A 16184-nucleotide genomic window follows, 5' to 3' on the forward strand; every position below is an offset into this window, starting at 1 on the left:
TAATTCTTTGCAGCTGCTTTTGGTAGTGGAATTGTATATTTTGTTAGAACTCATATAATGATGGTTCAATACAGAGGATTTTTTTGGCTGATAAAATATAAATGTAATTAAAGATCTAGTAGTTCCTAGACAAAGTTCTACTAACACAAGCAGAAATTTAACCCTATACAGATACATTTCTAAAAAAGGTCTGTTTATGAAATAATGAGACTGTGTTTCTTTATCAATCACAAAGTAGTGAGATGATTATGAGCACTTGCCATGAATGTTTAAATTTGTCCAAACATTCATGACATATGCAGGTACTCTCTGCTATTTAGATTGTTGTCAGTCAATATTTAATGCCTTGTGTTTCCCCTCATGTGGTGAAATCATGAGAAGATTAAAAGTGGAGCAACACGTCAATTTAAGGTTTTTGTAAAATTTCACACCAGAGCAAAAAAAGTGCCGTAAAAAATTTTGCGCCGACATTCTGGACTTTTTCAAAAAGCCATTTCTTGGAGCCGAAACCTGGATCTTCTAGTATGATCCTGAAACAAACCAGTTACTGGAAACACCTTCATCACCAAAATCAAAAAAGTCCAAATTCACAGTCATGCTTATAGTGTTTTGTGACATGAAGGGGGTCATTGTGGCAGAATGGGTTCCACAAGGCACAACAGTGACCCAACATTATTTTAAGGAAGTTCTGACAAAGCTGAGAGTCAGGAAAAGATGGCAGAAATGTGGGAAAATGCTTTCATTGTTCCTTTTCACAAAGCGCCTCCATATTCACCAGATTTGGCTTTTTTTCTGTTTCCTACATTGAAATCGGTGATTAAAGGGACACTCTTCAAGTCAATAGATGCACCAGTGGAAAACAAAAGGGCATTGGTGCTTAATTGTGAATGGCGAGAATATGGAATAAGCATTAGAATTGTCTGATACATAAATTAAAGTGAATTATAATATCAGTCTCCTTTTTATTAGATGATCTCATATATTCAATGTGGAACAAGGAGAAAATGTTGATCTCTGACGCGCTTCACCGCTCTGGCTTCTTCAGAGGAAAGCTACAGTAGATCTATAATCCTCAACATTCCAATGTTATTCAAGGGGCTTAGAGTGAACGCGACCCTGGAACTACAGCAGGCTTCCAAAAATGAACCCAAAACTTTAAAAAGTTAATTTTTCAACAATAATTTCCTGAAAAGATTGAAGATGCAAATCTTGTTTCATTCAGAAGCAGTAGCAGGAGTTAATGCAGCAGCCGTTATCTCCTTTAGTTAGCAGGAGGAAAAAGTTGACAAATATTCACATTTGATTAAACTTGCATTGAATGCAAGCAAGCAACTGTGCAAATTTGTGATCAGACAGGTCCTCTCAATAAAATATATTTTCCTGCCTGAAAATGTCTTTTTCTAAAAAACAAAGCTGAGCTGAGCATGTGCAGATCCACATATGATGCCTCAGTATAGCTTTTGTGAAAGCTACATTATGCCAGCCAATCAAGATAGCCAAAGACTGAAATGAAGAAAAGAAGAAAAAAGAATATTGCAATGTCCAGGGTAGAATAGGGATGGGTGAGGGTATTTAAAAAAACGGGAACAGACGGGTAAGGTTACTTTATTTCAGAAGGGACAGTCATTGAATAGCATTTAAATAGCCTTATCTACCTGTACACAATAAAGGACCTGCTTGGTCACAAATTGTTCTAGAGTTTGTTCCCCTTGAACACAATGGCCAGTTATTTATAAACCCTTAACGTAGTACTGTCATCAAAAGTGTTGGGGAAGTTGGGTGGGTGCTACATATGGGAACATGTCCCAAAAAAAATAAAACGTGGGGTGGAGTGTGTTTTTTTGTGTTTTACATAGGTGTCTATTTATATGGCATTGGATATGACATTCAATGAAATATTCTTGGGTGGGGGATCTTCCATGTCTATATGCTTCAATGGCAGTCATTGATTCTCTACTAGGTAATGTCAGACTCATTGCTTTATAAATAGACCTGTGCAATGTAAAGGAAAAATGTTGCATGGAAAAGCAATGCTCTTACTATTTGCAGTACAGTGCCTTGCATTCATTTCTGTGTTTCACCATGTAATGTAATGCAACGATCAGCATCATGGACAGCAGCTAATAACTTTCTCTGCACTGTTCACCATCAATAATTACCTTCTCAGTTCTCTCTGTGGACTACAGAACACAATATTTCTCCGCTAAGTTAAAGAGATGAGAAAAGGGGGAGGTGTTCTGTAATCCTGACCTGGGGTGACAAAGCTGCTCCTTTAGAACAGATTGTCACCCTAAGTGTTACTACTGAAACACTAGACGAAAATATAGAGGAAAAAAAGGATTAAAAAAAGCAAATACATAAACATACCATATAAGATGTCTTGCTTGTTTTTTGGGTGCATTCATATCTAATAGTCCACCAACATGCGTCCACAAAAAAAAAAAATACCCTAATACACCATAATCTATATACCTGCATGTTTTTAGATGCCTGGACATGTGTATGGGAACACACAAAAAAGATATACAGACCAAAACACATTGGTGCATTTAATCTATGCATAGATAGAGTTCATTGACACATAAGTGTTGCACACTCAATATTCATACACATGTAATTCATTGTTTTCAGTGATGCCAGGTGCATGGTGCATTTTTGATGCATCGACTCCCTTAAGGTGGTCAATGGATGACAAAGGCAACACATAAGAATGCAAAAACATGCAAAGGCGTTTCTATTTATTTTTTGACTGCGAGCTCAAACTCACCCCACACAGAAAATTCCCATCCCCGAGGACACAATACTAATCACATTTTGTGGATGGGTGAAGGTTCACTCCGGGCTGGACTTTTATTGTGTTTAACAGTAAGATGTCATCTAGCAGCAGGGTGATGTTTCAGTTCCTGCAGCGGATCCAAAAAGTTTATTTTCTCCATCCAAAAATGAAGAGCAGAACCCAGAAATTATCTTATCTAATTACCACTGATTTCCACATGTTGTTTAAATAGATCCCACAGCCATATCACCAATTGCCATAATTTATACCTTGACATAAGCAAGCGTAAGGGAAGGAGAGCGCAATTTGGAGCTTTGAGGAACATCTGTGCTGCGGTGCAGCTTCTCAGGTTTACATAACGAAATCCCGGAGTGGCCGAGTCAGCCTTTCATCCTTCTGTTGTGGAGGAGACAATGAGTACATAATATAATTGGGTCATAATAACGTTGTGTAACAAACCTATCAAGTGCACAAAGAGAACCTGTAGGTCATTTTCCCCCCTCAGTCTGCAATAGTTTCAAACAAACCTCCAAATCTTCAGACCATCTTCTTTTGTGTTCAGGATTAAAGTATAAATATACCCTCACAATTCTTTAAAGGATAACAAATTTTAATAAGTATCATGACCTCTATTTAAAACATTATAAACTTGCTTTGCACTAGATGGCTTGGCACATCACAGTCACGGTGCCCATCAATGTCCGGTATGGTTGCCTGCACCTTTAAGACTGCAAGGCCCACAATGCATAAGGCAGCATATTTCATGCACAAAGAGTTGATTTCCTTAAGGAATACAGGCTGTTCAGATAACAGAGTGAATTATCCACCTGCAAAAGATATATCACTTAGCTTAGTAAATGAGATGAAGCTCTGTTGACTTCAACCTTCCAATCATTTGCAAGAACAAATTTTTTAGATTTTCTTGCACATGATTTGGTATTGTGAACAATTACCACACTCATTAAATGAATCATCCTTTGCAAAGTGATAATTCACCATTGGAAGTGAACAACATAAATTCCTTTAGCCAATCACTGCCATTGTATTTTGGGAAAGGGTTAGCATTTGATCCAATGGTGACTTCAATATGACCTTCTGCCATTTGCAATTTCCACAAACATATCTGGAATTTCAAGCAGATGAACTTCAAAGAGGTTGGAAAGGTAACAATGGGGTCGCATTGATGTTTACCTTGTCGATTGGTGCACATCAACTAGAGGTTGTTCATGAATGTACACTGGTGATAATAAGGGGTGGTTCATGATATGCCCATTGTGTACTTACCAATTGCCTTTGTTCCAGCTTTGACGTTGGAAACTAGTAAACAGGTTTAGCAAACTACAAAGAACATTCAACAATCTTGGGACAAAGCACATCTGAGCATATTTACCCATCCCTAGTTGTATTGTTTCCATTGCACACCCTACAGGGTTGCTTGCAGTGCATGAGGGTGCTGTGATATATTGGTGGATGGCACCAGCATACAATCATAAAGAATAAGGGGTCTTCCTCAACTCTTAGAGATAGATGAGGGTTTGCTTAGGGTTATTGTTTTTAATTTTAAAGAAGAATATTTTTATGTGACTTCCACATCACATGCTTGCGGTACTTTTCCACCATTGTTATTCTATTTCTGCATTCTAGTGGTTATTTGTATTTCTCTGCTTTGGTCATCAACTGCTGGGATAAAACTATACCATTGAAAAAAAAAATGTTGGGCTTTAAATCATGATGTTTTCCCTTTAAAGTGAACCTGTCATGACTTTTTTTGCCCGCAATTGCATTATAAATGTATACTTTAGCTGTATCCCCTAGAGGATGTGACAGGTCTACTTTATAGATAATTATTCTTGCCGCGTGAGTGCTCTTTGTAAGGTCCGTGTTGTACAAGGGAACACATATTTCCCTATAAATAAAACATCAGTATGTATTTTTGAGTCCAGCATGAAATGTGCTTACCTAGTAGAAACTGGTCATCTAAATCACATTATTTCTTGCATTTAGGCAGAGAAGAGTGGCAATATTTAGTCGGGGTCCCCAGGGTGAAGTCCCCATGTTAATACTGCTCATGCTGCGAGATCTGAGTTGAACCCTCAGGGCGCTGTGTAAAGAAATCTGGCCTGAGGCTTTGCCCTCCAGCAGTGACATTCTCAGTGGAAATTGGCACCGTACATGTTTCCTAAATGATATGTCCCTCAGCTTGTCAATTTTTTTCAGCAAGAAGTGGAAGATAGTTAAAGTACAACTAAACCCTCCTGTAAGAAACTTTCCAAGTACCCAGCAAAGCACAATCGCCAACCATTTTTTATTCGCTCCTTTTTTAATTTGTCATAGCTATGCCCGCCACTCCTTTTTTTACATCAAATTAGAATATGTGCATTGTATTGTCAAGCTATGAGCAACCGCCAGTTTTCTGTAAGGATTATCATGTGCCGGATTTTTCCTTATCAATGCCAAAACTCTTGGACAAACCCATGCCAAGATTGCTCCTTTGCCAAACTGGCCAATTGATTATTGGCAAATATAAATTACAGTGGTGACCCTAAGGCCCCTTTCAGATGTCTGGTTGACTGCACTGGCTGCAGGCTCAACTGCAATGCCAAGATTCTTGCATTCCACGGAATGGGAATGGATGGGAATCATTTTTTGCACTTGGTTGAGGCTACAATCCTATCCACTTGCAATAAATGGAATGGGAACAGAGGCAATATTTTGTGCACTTGGTTGAGGTTGCAGTGGTGTGAGATGCAGTTCATGAAAGGCACAAATGGCTTTTGGCCACACAGTTGCTTTTCCTCTCTGGATGAAGAATGGCATTGCAACCACAAGGGCAACCATGAGCAAATGCATTAATCAACAGTGCCATTCCAGGGTGCATAACATAATTTTGCTATATGCCTGGTAACCGCTAACTGCATGGTTCGGGTCTCCATTGCAAACCTGAAAGGGGCCTTAGGCTTTGCTAGAGGATCTAACCACCTAGTTATATTCACAAGGAATATATTGTGTCTGAGAGCCACTCAAATATATAGATGCCACATCCCGAACAATAGATATATTAAAAAAAGAAACAAAAAGACATAGGCATCAAAATATCTTGTTCAACCCTTATGTATGATAGGCATGTGAATAGACAGCCATAAAATGCCAGCAAACTTTAGATATTGACGCATTTCATGAAGATACCACCTACTTATGTAGAAGACTTCTTTTTTATTACCAGGAAAAATAAATAATGGAAGAGAAAAACAGGCAGTAAAACATCAGACAGAATTCCTCTGCTGGAGAAATATGCTTCTCTCCTGATCCAGACATATCCTGGATAAGGTCACGGCATCCCTCCAACAAATGATATGCTAAATCAAGGCTCACTATGGAAAATGAAGGATCAGATCAGCAGAATGGCATTTTTCCCCCGCTAAGTACTACTGGGAGCCATCGCCGAACAACAAATGGCAGTCTAGCTTATAGAATAACCATATATTTTCCTTATAAATAACAAAGCAGTTCCCTTTGGTGGCGAGAGGTTAAACGCCAGAGAGAGAAAGTATATTATTCAAACTGCTATAGGCTTCTCTTGAAGAACAACTCAAAAGGAATTTGCACATTGTCACAGGGGACGAAGCCATAATATAGGTTATACCAATATTTGTGAATATATGTTAAAGGTTGGAAATGCGAAATCTATCTTCTCTGCTGCTCCTCATGTAAAAAAAAAAAGTGGACGAAAAAGAGAAAACAATACTCAGTTCCTGTATTTCAGCTAATTCATTCATAAAGGTGCCAGTGGCATTGCTGAGGTTTGTGGTGGGATACTGGAAAAGTTGAGGATCCCAAATCTTGTGATTCCAAAGCTTAAGATGTAAAATAGTGAAAATTATTATTGAAACAACATATTAAATCCTAAAGACTAGATTTTAATAATTGGATTCTTCAATTTCATCTTGTGGGGCTTATTGAACAGGGTTATATGATACTCAGGGCTGTGCTTGCCATAATGGCAAATATGCCAGGTGCAGAAAGAAGCTCTACAAATGGTAGTTTTCTCATTTAGATTCCCTTTCCTACGTTTGGACCTTTTTGGATAATTCAGCCTATGGGGAGTAGATGGTGTAAAAGGAAGAAGAAGTTCAATAGCTCAGATGAGAACCTAGGGTTCCTCCAGGGATTGCTAGGGGTTCTATAAACTATGGCTGATTGACCTTCCATTTTAAAAAAAAAATTTTTTATTGATTTTAAATTTTCTATAACAAACAACAAAGAAAAGGGACGAAGTGTACATAAATCGCAATAATACAGTCCAGAAAAATTGATCTGTCTCTTATAGAACAAACAGTAATCAAGACATACATAAACCAATGACAGAAAGAGAGAACAAAAAGAACAGAATCCTTACAGTTCAACAAAATTATTATCCAATACGTTTCCTATTTTTCGGTGAAATGTCAAATAGCATAAAACCTTCACAACCAGTGTCTCCGACCCATACCCCAGTCCTCTCAAATCCCTTTCATTAAAGTTTAAGGGGCACTCTATCAGCCTAGACTGGAACCCCAATCTGTTCTCCCATCATATTTTTGTATACATCAGATTTCTGGATCATAATCCAGATATCAAGAAGTTTCCCACTATGTTTATTGAGATCAGCGGTCAGATCCTCCATTAGCCTAATTTCATTCACTTTGCTTATCCTTAAACCTAGGGATGGGGCAATTGGTTTTCTCAACATGCACAGGATGCACGCCTTTGCAGCATTTACCAAATATGTTATCACTGGTTTGTTATAAGCCTTTTGAGGCCATTCGTTAAGGTGAAGAAGGAAAAACCCTGGATCGTCTGGGACCGGTCTCATCGACAAGTCCTGGCACACCTTCCTCACCCCCTGCCAGAATGCAGTTTACCGAGGGCATGACCAAAAAATGTGCAGCATCATGTGACCTTCAATTTTTATGATAGCTGCATAGTTGGTGGAGCTATCTGCATGTCTATGATGCTGTTTAGGAGTCTATAAAGGTGTTATTCAAGCCACCACTGTAGGGGACATTATTTCCACTGGCCACCAATTTAAGACACTTTTTTTCCCCACTGATCCCCCATATATTGCTTTTAGCAGGGGTTCTTTCAAGATCTGCATGAAGATCATCTGTCCAGCGGCCTGCAGCATTCTCAGCTTTCCTTTAGCTGTGCACAGATATACCTTTTTTAGCATCCCCTGCACTTTCTCTGAGGCTGTGCTCAGCTAAAGGGTATTTCAGGAAATGTGAGCAGCCAATGAACAGGGTAGTTCTTGGTTCAACCTTGTCCTGCTATTGGCTGCTAGCTGTATTGATACCTCCCTGATTCCAGGCTCTAGTTGCTGGATCGCCTTGTTACTTGTGAGTTGCTCAGTCACACCCAGCCATTTCATGCCCTTTTGGATTCCTGACCTGTGCCTGTACCTGGATTACGTTTGTCTCCCGCCTGCCCTGTGCCTGTACCTGGATTACACATGTCTGGCACCTGCTCTGTCCATCAGTTCGCCTGGACTGCACCTCCTGCTGTCATCTGAGTACCTGATCTGCGCTGTCCCTACACTGGAGCCCTCTGTCCCACTTGCCCCTGGTGGGGATAGCCTGGGGGCCACGACCTAGTGTTCTTCCCGCAGCAAAGTTGTCTGGTGGCCATTAGGGTCACCAACCCATCATCCCTTTGCGGGGTGCTCTGGTGAGGAGACTGTGTGCCTCAGCTGTCAGGGGGTGCAGCCCTAACACAAGGGTTTTTCAGGGGTAAAAAGATTGAAAAGGTTGAAATAGATCAATAAGCACCTCATCGTCTTTTTCTTGTTTGCTGTGTTTGCTGAGTTCAAGCTGTGACTATAAAGCAGAATCCATTCTTCCTCCAGCAGCAGTTGGTGCTAAAATAACACAAGGGGAAAAGCAACAATTCAATTATGCGGCATCAAGGCAACATAATGGTAATAAAGTGGCCATGATGATGGATAGGGTTTAGGCTGTTAGATCTAGGTTTCATATTTTAAGTGTAAACTGTAGCATTTCATACTTTCCATATTTTATAGATCTGCCATTTACCTAGTAGAACCACCTGAATCTGTCTTTAAATCAACTTCAGGATTTGAGGAACTCCTAACGTACTCATCATGAGCACTACTCTTTGTATTACCGAAGGCCACCCATTGCAGGGAGACACCACAGTTCATGTTACTAGCGTGAAGATTTTTGGAAATGGTAGGTATAAACAAGTGAAAAATATTCACAGATGCAGGGTTTTTTGGGCACCCCAAGTAGGACAATTGCCTTCACCCAGCCCCTATCCTCATCTTCACTTTCCATACTTCCATTTCAATCTTCTCCAAAATCATTTTACTTTTCTGCTAGTTTTTGTTTTTTAAATCTTTTATTCCTTCGTCTTTATTCCCAACATGTTTTTCATACCTCTTTACCCCCAGGGTATCCTTCAATGTTGGCTTCACACGATTCTCTTAGAATTTCTATAACTTCACCCTGTACATCTTGATGCTCCCTCGCCAATAAGGAGAAGCTGAATTTTCATGGATTGAATTTACAGAAATCTCTAGATCCAGAAGGGAAAGCTTTTGTTGCAGATGAGCAGCTACAGGAACGGACTGTGGGAACTTGTTGGAGCTACAAACCATGTCAAGCATGTAAGCATACAAGCTGTTATGTTTTACAATTTTTATATAACCAATTTTTTATAACAAAAACAGAATATACCAAATTTGTATTGTTGATATTGTAGCCAAAATGAGATGAACATCAAATATGATTAAAGGGCTACTTGGAAAATATTTGTTTAAAATCAATAAAAACAAACAAACAACATACTCACCCGATACCCGATCCTGCGTGTGTCTCCTCTCCTCGCTGGCTGCAGCGTGTGTCTCCTCCTGGCTGCAGTGCAGAGCGAAAGAAGCCGGCACAGTGCCCCCTGCTGATCCCCGCCCTAACTGCCGTACAGTGGAAAAAAAGGTAAGTGAACGGCACAGAGCGATCAGAAGGTAAAATTGAACAGCACAGAGCGATCAGAAGGGGAATTTGAATGGCACAGAGTGATCAGAAGGGGAATTTGAATGGCACATGAGTGATCAGAAGGGGAATTTGAATGGCACAGAGTGATCAGAAGGGGAATTTGAATGGCACAGAGTGATCAGAAGGGGACAATCAATGGCACATGAGTGATCAAAAGGGGTATACCGGTATACCGGGGAATAATCTTTCAGAATCTTTTTTTCTAGATTTTCCTCCTTTAAAATTGGGTGTGTCTTATATGGCGAAAAATACGGTTCTTTATTTATATATTTATATTGTGACAGAGTATCCCTAAAATGTCAGGAAAAGTGTTAGAATGGCTCCAGGGAAATGAAAGTGATAGTATTTGTATGAGTTTTTTTTAGAAGGAAAACCAGGAACTTTAGGGCCCTGGAGCCGGCCAAGGGAGTGAAAGGGTAGGTTCCTTGGCCCAACCCTGTTTTGGGATATATCCACCTGCACTCAGGTGCAAGGGGAGGGAATTGATCAGCAAGAGGCTGAGGGAATTGATCAGCAAGAGGCTGAGGGAATTGATCAGCAAGAGGCTGAGAGACAGCCAGGCTGGATTTCAGGCTGAGAATGCCAGAGTGTTCCAGGCTGAGAGAGAGCCAGAGAGTTCCAGACTGAAAAGAGAGCCAGGGTAGATTCCAGGCTGAGAGAGAGCCAGAAGGTTCCAGGCTAAAGACAGAGCCAGAGTGGTATCCAGGCTGAGAGAGAGCCAGAGTGGTATCCAGGCTGAGAGAGAGCCAGAGTGGATTCCAGGCTGAGAGAGAGCCAGAGTGGATTCCAAGCTGAGAGAGAGCCAGAGTGGATTCCAGACTGAGAGAGAGCCAGAGGGTTCCAGGCTGAGAGAGAGACAAAGGGTTCCAGGAAGGCCAGCGGCCAAACAGTACTTCAAAGTTGTTAACAGTATTGGTATAGTGTATGTGTTAGGAAGAGAGGGCACCAAGTGAGGTAACCAGATGCCCAGCAGGGCTACTGTTTATTGTTTTGTTATAAAGTTGTGACGTGTGTGCTGTAACACCTGGCTAAAATAAATACTGCTGTTATTTTGGACTTTTGGCGTCTGCTGCCTATTATCTGCCCTGTAAGCATCCCGTTACCATGAGCAACCCCCAGTGATCTACCACAGTATATATATTTATTTATTGTTTCTTTATTTGAAAGGCTTATTTTTGTATTGTAGTGTTTTGTATCGGGGTATGACACTGCATTTTGAGAGCATTTCTGCAACCCCTAAAAAAAACCAAAGAAAACCCCAAAATAACCAAAACTAATCGATGTGATAAAAATATGCAGTGTATCTCTATAATAAAGGTACCTTTCCCCATGTGGGGTCTTATAAGACACTGCAAGTAAAGAAAATACATGATCTACCAGAAAAGCACTCAGCTCCTCCTGTAGTAGCCCCACAGTATAAATCCTTTTCTGAAATTGACAAATAGTATTAGTCCTTTCCAAATGTCATTTGCTAAACTTCTAAATCCTTCTTTTCTTCATATCCATAGCAAGGGGACAAACTGATTTACAATTCAAAATAATTAATAAATAAAAATAACAAATACAAAAAAACCTGAAAAAAAAGAAGTGTGTAAAAATGTAAAAAAAAAAAAAGAAAAAACTTTGTTCACATGACAGAATTTCTGGCATGATGATTATTATTACTATTATTATTAATAATAATATTAATAATAATAATAACAATAAACAGTATTTTTTTATAGCACCAACATATCTCTCAGTGCTGTACATTGATTAGGGTTTGACAGACAGACAGATACAAATAATGACAGAGGAGGCGGAGAGGAGCCGGCCCCGAAGAACTTACAATCTAAAAGGTGATCAACATGTATCACCAAGTTGTTGAACCGATACAACAAAACAGTTTTTAATTGCATATATAACAAATCAAAAGGAAGCACATAAAAGAAGTTCAATAGCTTTTTCACTGGATTGAATTTGGCCCTCTTCAATAACTCATCAAAATTTTGATAAAGTCCAATATGCCGCCAAAATTTTGGAGAAATTCAAATCCCCCAATTTGCAAATCCCTGGTAGCCTACCGGTTTCTTCTATTGTATCAGGAAGGTGAAAAATAAAACCATAAATCTGATTGGTTGGCTTTGCTCCCATCCCAATGATTTTTATGTTATTCTCTTCTTGCTTGAAGCCTGTTCTTCTCACGTAAACCATCCTTCTTATGTAGCGCGGCCTGGCTAAATCTTTTCCGTAATGAAAAAAAGCGTTTGGGAAGATGGATTTGGCTGCACCTCCAGCCACTAGTCACATAGCACACACATTGAATCTCATCAGATTATGACCTTGGCACTCGCAGCTTTCACTGTTGTCTGTGCAATCTCTAATTAAAGCTTCCAATATCCTGCTCCACTTACCTCTTCCCGGAGAGGTCAGATGTCAGGACATCACTAAACTCTTTATTCTGGAGAGGTCAGCTTAGACTGACTGTGTCAGCAGGACCAGACGCTGGAATTTCTTATCTGCGAAACCATTGACGGATTTATCAAGGTTGGAAGCCAAATCCTCGAGTCACTGATCTCTGGTAATGTCTTATGCCAGCCCTATATGCACTAATTTTAGGCCTAATTAGATCACAACAAGCTAGAATTCATGTTTTTGAATTTGCCCCACATTTTTCTGCTTTTTTGATCATATCTAAAAAAATTAAAAATATCAATCAAAAAGCAGTCAGTCAATATAATGGAAATTCCTAATCGAGTGCCATTTTATCAGCAATAAATCTGGTTGGAATTGAGAAGATTTCCAGTTCCTTGGTCATTTTTCTCACACGGTGGCGATATCAGGCTGACAAAATGGTATTGCTTGGTTTCCTTTGACCCTCAACAGCCATGAAGAATAGAAAAAGTGCACAGATTAAATGACGCTTAAAGGCAAAATAAAGCAAATATACATTTCTTAATGATATTGTGAAGCCTAAAGTGGATGGAACATAAGATATATTTCTGCATGTTAAGAGCATGCGTACATAGACATGAGTGTAACACCCTCAGTGACCTGTCTCATGGAGATTTTTTATTGTTGCAGAACGACAGAGAATTATTTGTTCAAATACCATCCAAACTTAGCATGTTCTTCCTGGGCTGAGATGATACAAATATGCATCATGAAGCACCTTACCACTGCTGACAAAATAACAATGGTGCTAATTAAAGTTCTGCAAGACTGGAGAGGACAGACTATCATGGGGGATCCTGGGTTTGCTGGATCACCCAGGTTCTCCCATGATAGTCTATCTTCTCCAGCCTTGGAGAGCTTTCAAAAAGCAGGTCCAATGTTGCAGTTTAGGTTTAAAAAGGGAGAGGAGACTGAGAGAAAGCTTACTCTGGGCTGCAACAATAAAATAGAGCTTGGGATGGTGGAGGTTTTTTAAAAATAGAATTAATTCATATAGATAAATACAATTGGTGAAAGGTCCATTGAAAAAGCTTCTGCAAAACCAGGGGACGGTACAGACATTATACTGTTGCTATTACTTTTTTGGCTATATTGCCATGCTCGGATCTGCCTTTTGGAAACCCTGAAACACATTGACTATTTTTTAACGAACTGCTGTGATAAAAAAAACTTAATTTGGATTGTTAGCAATATCTTATTTCTTTCTTTTACATATACTGAGATGATATTCTATGGTTATCTATTTCCAAAAAGAAAACTGTTATCATAGAAGATAAGGCAATTTGAGATTTGTGATTTTTGAAATGAATACATTTATTTTTGAATAGTTTTATTGCAGCTGGAGTAATGGATATTTTCTCCGCACTATATATGAGAGAAGACTGTCACTGTTCAGCTCTTTGTCAGTTCTAGAACGAATCCTATACTTACTACTACAACTAAACCGCCTTCATACATTAGAAGAATTCTTTGTAGGATTTCCTGAACAGGTCTATTAGTTAGCATTAAATGTCTCCTTTACCAGTCCAACATTCCCAGTCGTCGGATGGAGTAATCTTATTCTGGAGCCTAAACTGGCCATGTACATGAAAATCCAATTACCTAATCCCAATATTGATTAGATTCAATAATAGAGCCCAAGAAGAATCCGATAAAAATCTCAGCATGTTCAACTAAGCTTTAGGTAATCATGTTAAAGAATTTTTTTTGTTAAAGAACCCTTTTTTTTTTACTCTGAAGTCTTTCTATTAGATTGCCTGTTGATGATCGATTTCTTTTCTGTGGCAATTGTTCTTTCAATGTATTGAATCTATTTCAGTCCATAAAACTGATTGAAGTTTGAACTTCAGTTACATTTCTTATTGGCAATTTATTTGTATTCTGTTAGTCACTTTTCAGTAAAATAAAGATCAAACGTTAGTTGGAATGACCACAAAATTGGTGTTAGACAATGATCATCAATAGGATTGTATTAGTTTACTTGATGGAGGCAAATTCTGGCAAATGGTCTAAATTCGTCAAATGATTCTATTTGGGAGGAGACTGGCATTTTGGTTACAGAACTGAACTCATGCACCAATCTTTGACTCTACGCTCAATTTTCAAACTGATTCTAGTGATGGTGCCTAAAGATTATAGTGGAAATATTAAACATCAGATGTTAGACACTTAAAGCTTTTGGGCGTAAGGACCCCTCATTCAGCATGGCCTGGTCTGGAGGGCCGGAGACCTATTTTTTTCTGTTCCATTTGTTTATTTTGTATGTCTTTATGTTTGTAAGGCCCTGGTCCAGCACCTGCGCTCGCCACACTCTTTTCCTATAGCAAGTTCAGCCTTGGGAGGCCATTTGCACCATCCCAGCACACAGTTGCCCCCAGGACAGAAAGAATGAAGTCTGGGGAAGGGCTGGCAGAGGTCAGGAAGCCCACAGATCATGAAGTACAAAGTATTCCAGTAGAGACAAGTCCAGAATACAGAGCCAAACGTCATACACCGGTAATCAGTCCACCAAACAAGGTATCCAATGATAAACACAAAGCCAGGGTCACAGGCACAAGGTCATTCCAGTATTATAAATATAGTTGTAGTATTTGCAAAGGCTATTTAATGAATACACACTATACTAGTACTGCAAAAAGGCATTTAAAGTTCTATAACCATTTATTAAGGAAAAGTTTCTACTCCTTTAACTTTCCAGTTGTCCTTTTAGCCAATTGAAGTGTGTTTCTAAATTGTAAGGGGACAGGTGGCCAAATGACATCACGCACATTGATAAATACCTTGCATGCTGTTCATTTTTACCCACTGTAAGTGTTCCACTGCTTGAAGATAGCTATTAGAAGCAGGAGTTCTGACAATATGGCTCCTGCTTGGAGTCACTGTCAATCATTAAATGATGTAAACTTACTATGCCAGCATGGGTCCACTTGCATTCCTATACAGGAAAAGAGTGGAACCAGAAGGATCAAAAGCTATTTCATGCTTCCCTCCCTGTATATGCTCAAGTACAAACCAAAAAACATTTTTGACTTAAAAACGACATTGGGAAAATAATCTTGCTTTATATTCAGGTCACAACACTGGATGGCGCTCATGTAAAGTGTAATGTAGTTCCTGTTTATTTTTGGTAATAGTACCTACCTCTGATCTGGTTTATATTTGACTACATACAGTATAAAACAAGTAAAAGGCAGGCTTTGCACAGAACTAGTATGAAAACATCAATACATAGGTTTATTGTAATATTTAACTTTAAGGATGTATTAATCGATCCAACTGCACTCATTTGTGTTTTTTACACCTGTCTAGAGTTTAGCTTTAATATTATATATTATTAAAATGAATGAATTCTCTTTTTCCAGTTGTTTGAGAAATCTGTAAAATGCAAGTTTAGAATATTTCGCACTTTCACAATTGTAGGAAAAAAAATTATTCCTTAGCCTTATCTTCAAAGCTTCACGGAATACGTGATTTGTAGAAGCCGACACTATGGGATTGTATAATGGATATCCAGATGTAGCATATATCATCCCAGTATGTGTATTTTTACTGTTGTTTCCTGCAGTCCTCTCTACTTTTTTATCTTATTTCTCCCTCTCTCTTTGCCTGAAAGATTCTCCTTTTCAGTGAGTCATTTACCAAGGGGGACGAAGAAGATATAGAATTTCAGATGACATTCTGTTCTGTCTGATGTGCTTCTTACCAGTTCATACTATATATCCCACTTGGAGCATAAATTCTGCCTGACTGTGGGATTGGTGTCTTAGAATGGAGACCAGGGAGCGAAGCATCCATCATTGAGGCTTTTATCACCCTCAAACAGAACCAGTATTTGCTAATGTCTGTGAACGCAACAAGGATCTTCTCTGCTAAGAAAGCAATTCTACTTTTTGTGGGGGACAGCGCTGCAAATAATGGCGTGCATCGTC

The sequence above is a fragment of the Pyxicephalus adspersus genome, chromosome 11, assembly GCF_032062135.1.
Source record: "Pyxicephalus adspersus chromosome 11, UCB_Pads_2.0, whole genome shotgun sequence".
Lineage (NCBI taxonomy): Eukaryota > Metazoa > Chordata > Amphibia > Anura > Pyxicephalidae > Pyxicephalus > Pyxicephalus adspersus.